This window comes from Papio anubis, chromosome 4 (genome assembly GCF_008728515.1).
Source record: "Papio anubis isolate 15944 chromosome 4, Panubis1.0, whole genome shotgun sequence".
Classification (NCBI taxonomy): domain Eukaryota; kingdom Metazoa; phylum Chordata; class Mammalia; order Primates; family Cercopithecidae; genus Papio; species Papio anubis.
Window position 1 is genome coordinate 156223437 of NC_044979.1, and position 14446 is coordinate 156237882.

The 14446-nt window shown below is 33.2% G+C and overlaps 1 protein-coding gene across 3 annotated transcripts in view; it reads left to right on the forward strand.

Annotated features, from left to right (window-relative positions):
- NCAM2 (neural cell adhesion molecule 2) overlaps positions 1–14446 on the forward strand; it is a 549007-nt gene that overhangs the window by 177044 nt on the left and 357517 nt on the right. The window lies entirely within an intron of this gene.

Consider the following 14446-nt stretch of genomic DNA (forward strand, 5'->3'; position numbering starts at 1 on the left):
AGAGAGAGAATTTGAGACAGAGAGAGCAATGGCTAGTTCAGCTAGTGGTAAATACAGTCACTACTGCCTTCTTTTAATTTCAATCCAAACATTCAGATTTTTAAGTTAATTTCTGATTGCTTCATATTTTCCTCCACAATTGTTAATTTTTAGATAAATGGTTCATTCAACAAAGCAAAACCTTACTTTTCTGATTTTTTCCAAAGAAGCAAACATTTTCTATGAAAGGAATTTCATACAAGAAAATACTATACATTATGTTTATGCTATGAGCCAGACACTGAGGTGGAAAGAGATGAATTAGACACATTTACTAACCTCATAGTCCAAGATCTCCATATCTGTATTTTTAATGTATGTTAGAACTAATAATCTACCTTTACCTATATTAAATTTTATAAGCTTTTATTCTAGTCTATATTATTTTGCAGAAGTAGAAATCACTTAAAAGTATCATAATTACATTTTTTAAATAATATATTTTTAATATGTATATATTTTCTAAAAAATGATTAACTACTGTCACTACCTATGAAATGGTTCTATTATGCTTGGACTCCAGGCTTGAAGAGACTATACATTTTGGCAGTTCATCAGTATCAGATATTTGCATAGTACAGGGTGAAATTTTCTCACAAAGGTGGTGTCTACCTTACAATTCCTTGAATTACTGAGGGTAGATTCAGAGATGAAAGCTGATAATATTCAAATGTTGTTCAGGCCAGAGGGGCTAACACATAAATTCTAATAATTATCAGAGCTTTCAGAGCTGCCTGTGAACTTTTATGCAAGAGTTTCATGAAATTAAGGTTTGACATGAATTCTAATGAATTTAAGATTAGGAGACTTTATATCTTAATGAATTTAAGATTTAAGATTCATTCTAATGAATGAATGAATAAGATTATGAACCTTTATATCTTAAACAAAGTAATAATTACCAGCTTTATCTTGATTTCTTTTTCAACAGCTACTTGGAAATGTCCACTGACTATATTTGCTGATTGTATTATTAATTAATATTTTCTGATAGTCTACTTGGTATATTTCTTATACTGTATATTTGAAAGCAGTACAAAATCGAGTATAACTGAAACAAATTGAATTTTTTGCTTAGATTTCTTTTTTTCCTTAGATTTCTTTTTTTCCTCCCCTCATATAAAACTTTGCCTTAAGAAATTGTTCTCTTGGCATGAAATCACTAATCAGAAATTCCAGTCCATTCTAAAGTGACATTCTCCCCACATGCTATTGGTGTTAACTATAATTAATCCCAACAGCTGTTGTCTTCTTTTATGTGTGACATTTGTCAAGAAGCCATCCTCGTGGTTTCAGCTAATTATTTTGTATCTGGACTGTTTTATTCAAACTAGAAAATATATTTACTTCCTTATAGAAGTAAACATCTCTGGTTAATATATGTGTCAGTTTCATGGGTAATAGACAGTTGTTTTCAGGTCAGTTTTTTTCAAGTGCAGATGTAGGACATCATGGATTGACTCCAGTGTAAACTGCAGTGTCAGACATATCCCCAGGATGTAGCACAGTGGATCCACAGAGGGAGGACTCATCTGTTGTTGCAGTTTTCTGTTGATGTATAACAAAACAGAACTAAACTTCATAGCTTAACAGAAAAACAATTCATTATTTCTCATAATTCTGTTGATTGATTGAAAATTCCCTTTCATTGTCAACTGAACACTGGACTGCCAGACAGTCCCAAATGGCCTCCCTGAAATGCCTGACTGTTGGTGCCACTGCCATCTGGGAGATCAGCTGGAGCTTTTGAGCAGGACTTCATTTGTCCTTCATATTGGCTTCTCCTCATCACTACTTGGCCTTCCTCACAGACTAATGGCTACCATCCAACAAAGGATAGTTCCAATGGGTGATGAAAAGCTGCCTAACTCTTAACACCCAGACCTCAAAGTTATACAGTGTTACATTTTCCCAATAAAACAATTAAATAAAAAATTATAATTTTGTGGATACATAATAGTTGTACATTTTATGAGATACATGTGATAAATTCTATTTAGATATTCTACCCATTTTTAATCAGATCTGTTTGCTATTGCGTTGTTTGAGTTCCTTATATATTTTGGTTATGAAGCCTTTGTCAGGTGAAGAGTTCGCAAATATTTTCTCCCATTTTATAGATTGTTTCCTCACTTTGTTAACTGTCACTCTTACAACATTCAATTTGTTGAAAGAGTTTGTGAGATGAGATTACAGTCGTAAATCTACTTTACCTTCTTTTAACTACTAAATACTATAATTTCTTTATTCAACAAATATTAATTGCTATGTTGAAGATACAGATGTCTCCAGAGAAGCAGACATTTTCTATGAAAGGAATTTAATACAAGAAAATACTACACATCAAAGATTAGCTTTTTATCTATTCAAACATTCATTCACTAATTAGTTTTTGCCTTGTTTCACAAGAGGTTAACATATTTATTGTGGTTTTTGGTAAAGCACTCTAAGACAATACCATAAAATGAAGCAAGCCATCATCCTAGAAAGAAGGAAGAGTTATATAGAGAAATGAATACACTGTATTAATGTCTCAAGCCTCAAACCTGTACCAATGCTGTGCGAAATTCAGGAACAAAAAGTAATTTAGTATGAAGTTATCAACATGATATTTCTCAGAAATGTGTGGTATGTATGCATATGTGTTTTAAAGAATGTTATGATATTCTGTGATCATTGTAAGTATATGAGTGGGTCATTTTCTTTTCTCATGAGTACTTCACCTTCAGTGTTGTTGAAAACAAGCTATATTCTGAAACCTAACCTACTGATCAAACTATACATTTGTACATTAGAAAAGGGCTCGCTTTGATTACATTTTTTAAAAAATGTAAGCACAGTTTTGTATGCCTTTGCCTAGGTATCTTTCCATTGTCTTGAGTTTCACTGAAATAAGGGAATATGCCAGTAGGAAGGAAAGGACTTTTGATTTGAGTTCTAATTTTTTATCATATTTAATGGAACACAGCTACTGTGTATATTTAATAGTTTCCTCTGTAAATAGGTAGTAGTTAAATGTGTCTCTTTACAGACTTACCATTTCGTAGTCCATAAATAATCTCAGCATTTTATACAACTGAAAACCTATTTAGTATGAGAATGGAATAAATAGTGTTAAGGCAGAATTATACAGTTTACAATAACTAATTTGTTCTCATGTTTACCCAGTTACCAAAAACTTCTTGCATGCTTGTTGTGTGCATTGTCAAAAATTAAAATAAAGTCTTATTTCTCTTAAAATATGAATTTTGTGAATGTGCGAATGGCTGATGGCCACACATCCTTTGTAGGACAGCTGCTCATCAATTAGGCCCTTTCCTATCTTAGGGTTTTTACACTTTCTGATGCTTCTACTGAAAAGCCTTTCTGCAGACACTTTCAGAACTTGGCTTCTTCATTCCTTACTCAGTTCTTTTCTGTAATGTTTTCTTCTTTGTGACCGTTCCTTTAGTCCTTCAGTGTTTCTTATCCTCTTCCTACGTTTTTTTCCTGCACAGTATTTATCACCATCAGACAGATCTTGTATTCATTTATCAGTCTGCGGCCTGTCTCCCTGTTCCATTGGATATAATCTGTGTTACCACAGGAAATAGTTTTTTGTTTAATATTGTTCACAGCCAGCCTTGGTGGCTTATGCCTATAATCCCAGCACTTTGGGAAGCTGAGGTGGGAGGATTGCTTGAGCCCAGGAGTTTGAGACCAGCCTGGGCAACATGGTGAGACCCCTAAAAAAATACAAATAAAATCTCTAAAAGAATACAAATAAAAATATTGTTCATTACTGCATCCCCAGCATCTGGAATAGCTACCAACACGTAGTAGTCACTTAGTAATATTTTTGAACCAATAAATTGATCATTATTTAGGAAATGATAATTCAACATTAAAACTAACAAAATATTTGACAAATATATTTTAACTGGTATTGATATAAACCTTCCCATGTTGATTCATGTAGAGTATTATTTAGTAACTTTATAATAATGTTAAATTGCCTAAGAGCAGTTGGGAATACATATTAGTTTCCACATTGACACACCTCACACAGTGTAAGAGGCAAACATCTCTACCATGAATTCTCCGAACAGTAGAAAAATGTTTTAATAAATGGTTAAGGTTGAGTGTGGTTACTATTTTCAGATTAAATCCAGAATATGTATTTTCTGATGAAATGAATTCCTCCAGTTTTACTCTGGCCCTAAGTTGCAGAGACAGTAGCTTCAACTTTGATATTCATCTCTATTATCCCAGCTATTAATGTGATTCATGGTACTGAATAACATCTATAAATTTTGTCATGTGTCTGTTTTATCATTTTCATTAGTGTTTTGCTCTAGTTGAATTGGCTTTGATAAAATTTATATTAGCTATCTTCACCAACCCAATTTTATTTTAGCTGTTCAATTTAGAATGTTACTTCACATGCAATTGCTATCATACCCCAGTGCACTGGAAAGGCAATATCTTTGTAAAATATACTTTGGTTATGATTTTAACAGAGATTAGCACTTGGCAACTTGACATGTCTGGCAACGTTGTTCCTACTAAGATATATGTAGGCCTCATCCAAATCATTTTAGTCACTTACTCAAAGTGTTCTATGGAACATTTGCTCTTCTGTGAGATAAAATAAATAGTCCAGGAAAAGTAAGATAATTTAATAATTTTTAAAACCAAATTTTGAACGTGTACTTTTATAATGTTTGTATTAAGTAATGCAATCCAGATGGTAAATCATTCAACCAGCAGTAACTATGCATACATTCTGTGATATACTTGGTGCTAAAAATATGGTCTGGGAATAAGTAGCAGTTTTTGAGAAGCTACTAAATCTTAGGCACGGTGCTAAGGATGTTATATAAATTACTTTATGCAGTCTGTACTACAACCATATGAGACAGGCATTTATTTATTATTTCCATTTTACGGAAGAGGAAATTCAGGGACAGCAAGGTTAAAAAGTTTGCCTGGGTCGCATAACTGATACATTATGAAGCCAGAATTAAAATGCTTGTGGTTTGACTTCAGAAGCGACTCTCTTAATCTCAGTGCTGTGATGGCCCCCACATAGCTGTGAATAACAGAGCCACTGCGGATAGTGTGTATGAGAGAGAGAAACAAACAGATCTATCTTTACTGTGAAGTGAATTTTATGGCAATGGTAAGTAAGAGATGCCATGAGGACGTATTAGTGGGGGCAGCTAAATCAGCTTTGGGAGGTAAAGACATGAGGAAATGGTAAGGGGAGAGGCCTTGTGTATCTTTTCACTGTCATATTCCCCAACCTGGCCGTGGCAGTACTTGGCAAGAGAATGTGCTGAACAGGTACTGCTGAACTGGTAAATTAATCAAGTGTGACATCTAAGCAAAATCTTAAAATTTCAATGTATGAAATCCCAAGAGGTGTCTGAGAAATTCATGATTATAATATAGATGAATCTGAGACTACTTGTTCTACACCTTGTTATATTCTTACTGTATTGTATCTAAAACAACACCTCAATATTACTGACCAAGAAGACTAAGTGTCACTGCAATTTGCTATAGTAAGGCTACATTGGAAAAATAACAAAAAAGTAAAATTAAAAGAAAAACCGACCCATTTTATGATCCCACATTTTCATTTTAAAGATCTAGCAGTTGATACATGTAAAGAGATGGGATTGAATGCTGACCACTACATTTTAATCAGTTTATGATCCTAATAAGAATTTACCAGAATGTTTATTATCTTAGGCATTAAAATGATAAAGGAGAAAAACATTTGTTTTCTAATACTTATATAGTAATAAAAATATTACTTGGGAAATGTGTTTCGACTTTGAAGGGATTTTATTATTATTGTACAATTTTTGTTTGAATTATATACAATGCTTTGAAAAGAGGTAATTTAGCTTATTGAGGTCATACTTCTGATAAAATTAAGGTTAGGGAATTTGTGAAGGAAGGGATACAACCAGGGAATTCGTTTCTATAACGACATGGGAAATGCTAATGACTTCACTTGCCAATGGAGTGCTTTAAAGTTGGGATTTATAAAAGAAAAAAAAAAAAAGCAAAGGAAAAAGTAATCTTTTATGATACCTTCAAAGAGTGTCGAACATTCTTTGTTTTCACTGTGGAGTACATTTTGGCACTTTAAAGACTGATAGCGTCATACAGTGGTTCTCAAAATGGGCTGCTGCTTAGAATCACCTTGGAGATCCTTTAAAATCTGATGCCTGGGCTCCCCCTATAGATTCGGATTTAATTGGCACAGGATGCAGACCTGGGCATGAATACATATGGTTAAGCTCTCCAGGTGATTCCAATGCACAACCATTGTTAATAATAACTAATCCAGACCTCTATAGCACATTAAAATCAGGATGGTTATTGATTGGAAAGAGTTAATATTCAAATAACAGTGTCTCTATGTCACATCCCAGTTTCTTGCCAATTTTCCATTCTAGTAAATACCTAGAGTATTAATATTGAAAGAAATTGTTCCTTGTTCTCTTGTTCTAATGAAATGAATCAACATTGAAAACCCTAGGCTATTTCTAGGAAGAGAAAATGAATTGTATTATTTTGAAAATTGTTCACCAAATACTGTCATTTTAGCACTTCTACAGCCTATTTTTAAAAATAAGTTTCTGACTTGGAGTGGGAGGGATGGCTGTAAATACACCACACTTACAGATGCATTTGTCTGAGGTGATAGAGGAGTCAGCACTAATTTAGTCAGTGTGGACAAATGACACCATATTTTCAGTAGGATGAGAGTAATGTGCATATGCAAAATAATGATACATTTCCCAGACATTTGATAGTACCTCAAAGCAAGTTAAAATGACAATTTAATCTTCTGCAGTTATGAAATAAAATCTAACATTTAACACACTCTTAGAAAAACTGATATTCACTGTTGGTGGGTTTTGTTTTTTTTAGATTTATGGCTGAAATTAATAAGAGTGCCTGTCTAAAAATCATGTTCATCCATATGTTGTAGATGTCATTTTTGTTCTATACTTTGTTACTTTTGAGAGTAGTTGGAGATTAGCAAAGACTCATGTTGAAGGGTCTTCAAACTTAAGGCATGTGGTTATGAGCCATTTTCTTCAGGTACTCAATTTCATGTTTAGCTAACTGTCTTGTAATGACTCATGTCTAGTATGACTTTTGAAATTGCAGTCTTCCTTCTAGAATTATTTCTACTTTACTTGTAAAAGATTACCTTTTCCCTTATATTTTCTAGTTTTTATGGAAAAATAATTATCAACATTTATTATTTGCTTTTCACTTTCAAAGTCAGCCAGATGATCACTTTGGGAAATGGTTTAGTCACATCTCCCAAAGCTTGTGTTGTAATATGACCCAACTGTTCTACTCTTCCATATACTTGCAACAAAAGTATATTCATAGCAACACTATTAAAAATAGCCCCAAATTGGAAACTATGTGACTGCCAATCAGTATTAAAGTTTTAAGTGTGTTGTATTATGTTCACACATAAATATACTGTACAGTAATGAGAATTAACGTCTAAAGGAATATGCATAAAACTGGGTAATTTTCAATATATATTGAAGAAAAGGAATAAGAAGAATGTGTAATATACAGCTCCATTAATATACAATAAAAATACAGCCCAAACTAACATTTTAGAAGACAGGATAGTGATAGTCAGCCAGGTCAAAGTGAGGAAGCAGGTTGCAGTGGTAATAACATAAGAGATGCTTCTGGAGCACTGATATGGTTCTCTTTCTTGACGTAGATTCTAGTTATTTTCAGTTTGTGACAGTTCATAGAGAGATAACTTTATAATGCATGCATTTTTCTCCATACCTATTATATTTTAAAAACATTATAAGAAAAATCTAAAATTTTTCAGAGCCCAAACTGCAACTCTAATCATACTAAATATAAGGATATCTCTTATATTTGTCATTTTTCTAAAAATAACTTACAGTATACATAAAAAGTAGAATTTGTGATTACTTCAAAGGACTTGTTAAAAGGGAATTTGTAATTACTGCAAAGGGATTGTTAAAACATCAATATTTTCCCAAGTCAAAAATCCACACCTCTCTTTTATATTTCTACTAGTTGAACTAATGGTTGGTCAGTCTGGGTTTTGTCACTTATATGTTCCAGTAGAAGGCCTAGGATTTCTTCTAAAACTGCCACTATCCTACTTTTTCCATCTAATAATCTTCTTAAACTTTCAAATAAATTTTATGAACATACTAAATGAGATTTAGGCTAATTTCTAGGGGGAAAATAGTTTTTAAAAGGTTCAAATGTATGAAATAAGGTGATTGATAGATAAGAAAACTGACTCTTTTTAGAATTTATTGTGAATTATGGAAAGCAAGATTTTTTTGGGGAAGGGAAATACTAGTCCTTTATTTCCAATTTATCGTCTAGTAACTAATTTAGATAGGTTTTATGTTACACGATCAGCAGATTACAAAATTTAGTAAATGGAAATTAAGATGATCACAATTTACAAATCATTAGTATGGGAAAATAAATTGCTTCCTGATTTTTTGAAGGTAGTTGGATCACTGCCCTTTAAAAGGGTAAATCATGCTAATGAGGACAAGTAGTAGAGTTTTTACTTGTTTTACATGCATTACAACATTGCCTATTTTTTATTTGTGTATCTGTTCTTCCGAATTGCCCCAGGTAAGCCAATCCTGGGGTAAACATACTGAAGAGACATATGACAGTATCATAAATACATAGTAACATTTAAATGTAGTTGTTGGCCAGTGGCTCACGCCTGTAATCCCAGCACTTTGGGAGGCCAAGGCGGGTGGACTGCCTGGGTTCAGGAGTTCAAGACTAGTCAGGGCAACATGGTGAAACCCCGTCTTTACTACAATACAAGCAATTAGCCAGGCGTGGCGGCGTGCGCCTATAGTCCCAGCTACTCGGGAGGCTGAGGCAGTAGAATCGCTTGAACCTGGGAGGCGGAGTTTGCAGTGAGCTGAGATCGCGGGATCGCGCCACTGCATTCCAGCCTTGGCGACCAAGTGAAACTCCCGTCTCAAAAAAAAAAAAGAGTAATATTTCAGATCAAATGACAGTGAGATTCTTAAATATGACAATTAAGTATGTAACCAATATTATGATTGAAAACTTGGAATTTCAACCTTGTTGCTAGATATTCAACTGATTCTATTGCCTCAAATATACAGTAGTTCCTGTACTATAATTTAACACAATCAGTTTTCAGCCTTTAGAATATAATGTTCTTAGGAAAGTGAGTGTCTGTGTGTGTGTGTGTGTGAGAGAGAGAGAGAAAATTAGTAATTTAAATGACATTTTAAACATGAATTTTAAATACTGTAAAACATGTACATTTAAGATGCACCTATTTACTTGAAATCTTTATGAGTGTTTTGATGATTATGTTTCAAGTCATTATGATGAAAGACAATTGAGCACAATCAGTTCTTCTCATATTGCCTTTAATTCATCTTATTTTTCATTCACACCTTTTCTGCTTATGTAGTTTGCAAGACCTTGCATTTTGTATTATCTACTGTATAATAATGAAATTTGCTCTAGCTCTTAATATTAAAAATTGTCTCCAAAAATTATAAAAAATCCACAACTTTAAGAAAAGTTTGCAGACATTCACTGTTTCAAACATACTAGTAGTTTTTTTCCCTAGTTTGCAAAAGTATGTGAATAATATTTGATAAAAGATTACTTCAATATTAGCCCCATTATTCTGAAACAGATCAGGTTGAATAACTAGATGTGATTGGGGCAGGAGGGAAATAGTTTATTATTAATTGCCCTGAAAATGAGGAAACATTATAATCAGACGTGGTTAAATTTTTGTAACATACAGTATATGTTTGTAGGGATATGTTGACGTTTATTAAATATTTATATAAGTCTGAAAATGATATACCATTTAAAGATAGTTATGCAAAAAGTAATTTATGATATGAGTTTAATAATTTTCAGTTTGTCATGATTTCACCATTTTTTTCTTTCTCTTTTTTCCCCCAAATGTATTGTTTTTAGAGGAGCATTATGGCATAGACAAAGCAAATTATCGCTAGTCCCATTATAAAGAGAAGTGAATTATGTTAAAGCTATGAAAAATTAGCTTTCAAAAGTCGTTTGTGTAATAACTCAAATTTGTGTCTTCTATTTTTTTGTCTCTTTTCTAAGAAACTTAAAATTTGTGCTCTGATTTGGCCAGAAAATTATAAAATGTGATGGCTATTAAATAAATGTTTCAAGTTTACATTTGAAATTAATTCAAGTCAATGAAATAAAAGAAAACCTAAGATTTTATGGATTCTTTGGCATCTAATTAAATTCATAATTTTGGGAATAATTTTATTTTCATAAAATTTTGAAAAATGGATAAGACCATGCTAACTAATACGCTAATGGATAAGAAACAATTTAATTATTGGCAGTAATTAATTTAATCCTGTTTTCTATCTATACAAAACAGTAATACATGTGAATCTCAAGAAATTATATTATGTAAGTGTTTAAAATAATTTATATTTAGTAAAAGTTTACGATATGAAAAGAATTATTTTGACAAAAACATGATTTATCTGAGTATAGCCTATACTTGTAATTTTCTACAATTTTTATTCCTTCATATATAAAAGATTATCTACATGATGATTAAGAATAGCTTTATTTAATGTATCTTTGAAAATACATTGAAAAAAGAACAGAAAAATAATTTTCTGTGAAATTTCTGCCTAAAAACAACAATACAAATCTAAATATACAAATTAGTTTCTTTTTGATTTTAAAAAAAGATAATAAAATTTGGGAAGGGAAACAAGGTGGGTAGTTATCCTTTTTTTAAAAAAATCTGAAGCTGGGCGCAGTCTCTCACGCCTGTAATCCCAGCACTTTGGGCAGCCAAGGCGGATGGGTCACCTAAGGTTAGCAATTCGAGACTAGCCTGGCCAACGTGGTGAAACCCCGTCTCTATTAAAAATACAAAAATGAGCTAGGCGTGGTTGTTTATGCCAGCTACTCGGGAGGCAGGCGAATCCTTGGGACCTGGGAGGCGGAGGTTGCAGTGAGCCGAGATAGCGCCACTGCACTCCAGACTGGGTGACAGAACGAAACTCCATCTAAAAGAGTAGCCACAACTAAAGAGAGCACTGTTTAATTTTACCGGACAACATCATTTTAAAATTATACTTATTAGTTCATATAGTCATGCTGCAGCACATACTTTTTAACATTTATTTCCCTGGTGAGTTTTAGCCTCCAAATTCCATATTGTGCTTCTCCAATAGCAACAACCACACACACACAAAAAAGGAAATTCTATGTCAATCAGTTACATTTATCAAACTTCATCCTATTCCCGATACTATGTAGGCTCTGGATCATGGAGGGCTTTGAAAGCATCTTTTACTTTCTGTTGTTCAATGATGTCATTTTAAACAAAGAGTTAAACAAATGATTTGGAAATAATAGAACTATGATATGACATAAACCATGCAAATAGAAGATTATGACAGAAATGGTGCTAGTTATTAAAACTTTATTTCTTCCTGGGGATTACACCATCCCAGTTTGTATAATTGTTATGCCTTGGGTATTCATTAAACCTGACTCACTACTGAATGAGCACATTATTGAGATAACACATGGAATTGTCTTGAGATTAGAAATCTATAGGGGAAATTATGTTGGCAGGGTCAGTTAGATAGTGTGTCTGAACTTCTAGACTGCAAACTTTATTATAAAATTGTACTTCTAGACAATTTTATCATAAGCTAAATGAGTATGATACGTGTGATTCTCACTGTGTTGATACAAATAAATACTTCTGCATAAATGGGGGATATTTAATTATTTGACTCTGTCTGAGTGTTTTACAGGCTCAAAATGAAGTGTTTATAACTTTACCCAGCCTGGTTACATGTGATTTAAGTAGCCTTCCCCTTTTATTGTTCTAGAATGTTAATATTATATATTTTAAGTAGGACAAGCCGATTTCCCATAAGGAAGTACAAGTGAGGGGCTGGGAAAGTGAACACGGAACAGATGATGCAAACAATAGCAATACTTAAAGCAAATAACTATTTGGATATACGTTAAGATCCACTAACAGCTACAATAGATAACTACTTACGAATTTTAGCCAATTTTCAGTAGTGTATGGAAGTGAGAACAAATTTGGAGGTAATTGTTTTTCATGTTTGATGATGGTGTTATGGTATAATTACATATCCATAAAAATATTTAATAAATATACTTTGAAACAAAAAGGAATATTTATTTTAGAAGACAAAATTTTTTTTATAACTAGCTATGGGTTAAAATAGCACCAATATTCTCTTTTCATTGTGTTATTCTCTAAAGGAAGCTTATTAAAAATAATGCAGAATATAATTCTACTGATGTCCCCTTAATAGTAAGCAAGACTCTGGACTAAAAGAAGTGCTTGATAAATAATTTCATAGGGGCTCTTGGACTTTTAAATCATGAAGCAGATACTCAAATTTATGTGCATTGTAGATGACAAAATTACATAATGCCAGTGAATTGCAAGGAAGGACAGAGCTAATTACATCATATGCATCTTGTGGATCACAAGATACACAAGGCAAGATATGTGACTGGTTCTGTCCATTTAAGAAACAAAGGCATATAAAGAGCTAGATATAATGTGCCTTGAGTGGTAATTAAAAAATAAATTTTAAAAACCTTCAGAGCACAGAACCTTTTCTTCAAGTTCAATTTGATGTAAGGCCCCATTATATACAAAGTATAAAAGTAAGGCAGAATAAAAGGGGCAGGTGTCTTGGAAACTAGCCCAGAAACTTATGGGAACCCTCCAGGGAGTCCAAGCATTCAACAGAACCCATGTGCATTTTAAATTATATAGTGTTAGAACCAATAAAACTTTAGCATTTATCTCATCTCACTTCTTTATTGTACAAATGAGATATTAAAGTTCATCAGGTTGGGGGTTTGCCTTTAATCCCATAGAAAATGATAAGACACTGTGTCTTTTGAAGTCAAATCAATGGTATTAAACCATTCTATTTTTAATGTTTTGTTCAGTTGGTCTCTATTTTAATAGCAAATATGTTGAAAGTGAAATTTTTAATATATAATAAAATAAAAATAAAACTGGGTCATTTCTTAAAGGGTGCCTTTGAAGTTAATAATGGCTGAAAATATAACACTCTTTTGCTTCTAGATAAGATTTAAAAGTTGTGTAAATGAGGATGTCAAGGATTAATAAGTGGATGTTAGAATTTCCAAACTTGGCCAGACGTGCTGGCTCCTGCCTGTAATCTTGGCACTTTGGGAGGCCAAGACAGGAGGATCCCTTGAACTCCGGAGTTTGAGACCAGCCAGGGCAACATAGCAAGACCTTGTCTCTATTAAAAAAAATACATAAATTCCAGACTTAATTTTAACAAGTTTTGGAAAGTATCATAATTCAAAGTTAAGCAAGATTCACATTTTCAAAAGTGATCCTACACCTGATTATTTTTGCATTGCTCTTAAATCCTCACCCACTAGAAATCATAAAATGATGAATTTGTTGGATATGTTTATAGAAGGGTATTTTTGAAATGAATTTCTTTGGAGAAAATTGCCGGTAATTTACTCCATTCTGACGCAAAGGCAAGGATGTGAGTTCATGCTCTTGTCTTTTCTGGTCAGCCTTTAACTAGTCTACATAGAAATCTCAGTATGTGTCTCTTAATGTCAGAGCAATGCCGTAAGGTGGTGTCTGCCTAGTTTCTGAGTGGTCTGTAGGATGATAGATGGGCAAGGTGGTTGTATTTGTATTTGTAATGGAACAAAGGAGAGCATTCTGCTGGGTTGCGATCATTCTTAATTCCTGCATCATATCCAAGAGAAGAATGCATATGTGTTTACACTGACCAAATTTGGACTATGCAGAAGAGGTGCATTCACTGGGGAAGAAGGGACTTGATTTAGGCTCTACGCAATTGGGCGATGAAAACTCACCAGGCAGAAATGGGGGAGAAACCACTGGACCCCTGACTGTTAAAAAGTGAATAAGCAATATCTGTAAGTGTTAGTGCAAGTGAGGAAACGTTTCCAAAAACCTACAGAATGTGTGCTCTGAACAAATGAGTTAGTTTTAATCATCCCCCAGTTCCAAGAATCAAGAGCTATCTTTGGGCATTACCAATCAAATAAGATCTTAGTTGCTTTACCTCTCTTATCTATCCACCCATCTTCAATGCCCAACTTTTTATCCAGGGACAAGAGAAGAAATGTCATCACTAAGTAAGTTGAATGAAGCAATAGGATAAAAATAAATTTGCTCTTCTGGTTCGACTCTGAGTCCTCTTCTTCAGTGTTCTGGTTATTTATTACCACTGGTGCTAACAATACACTTGGAAGGAGACTAAGTATGCACTAT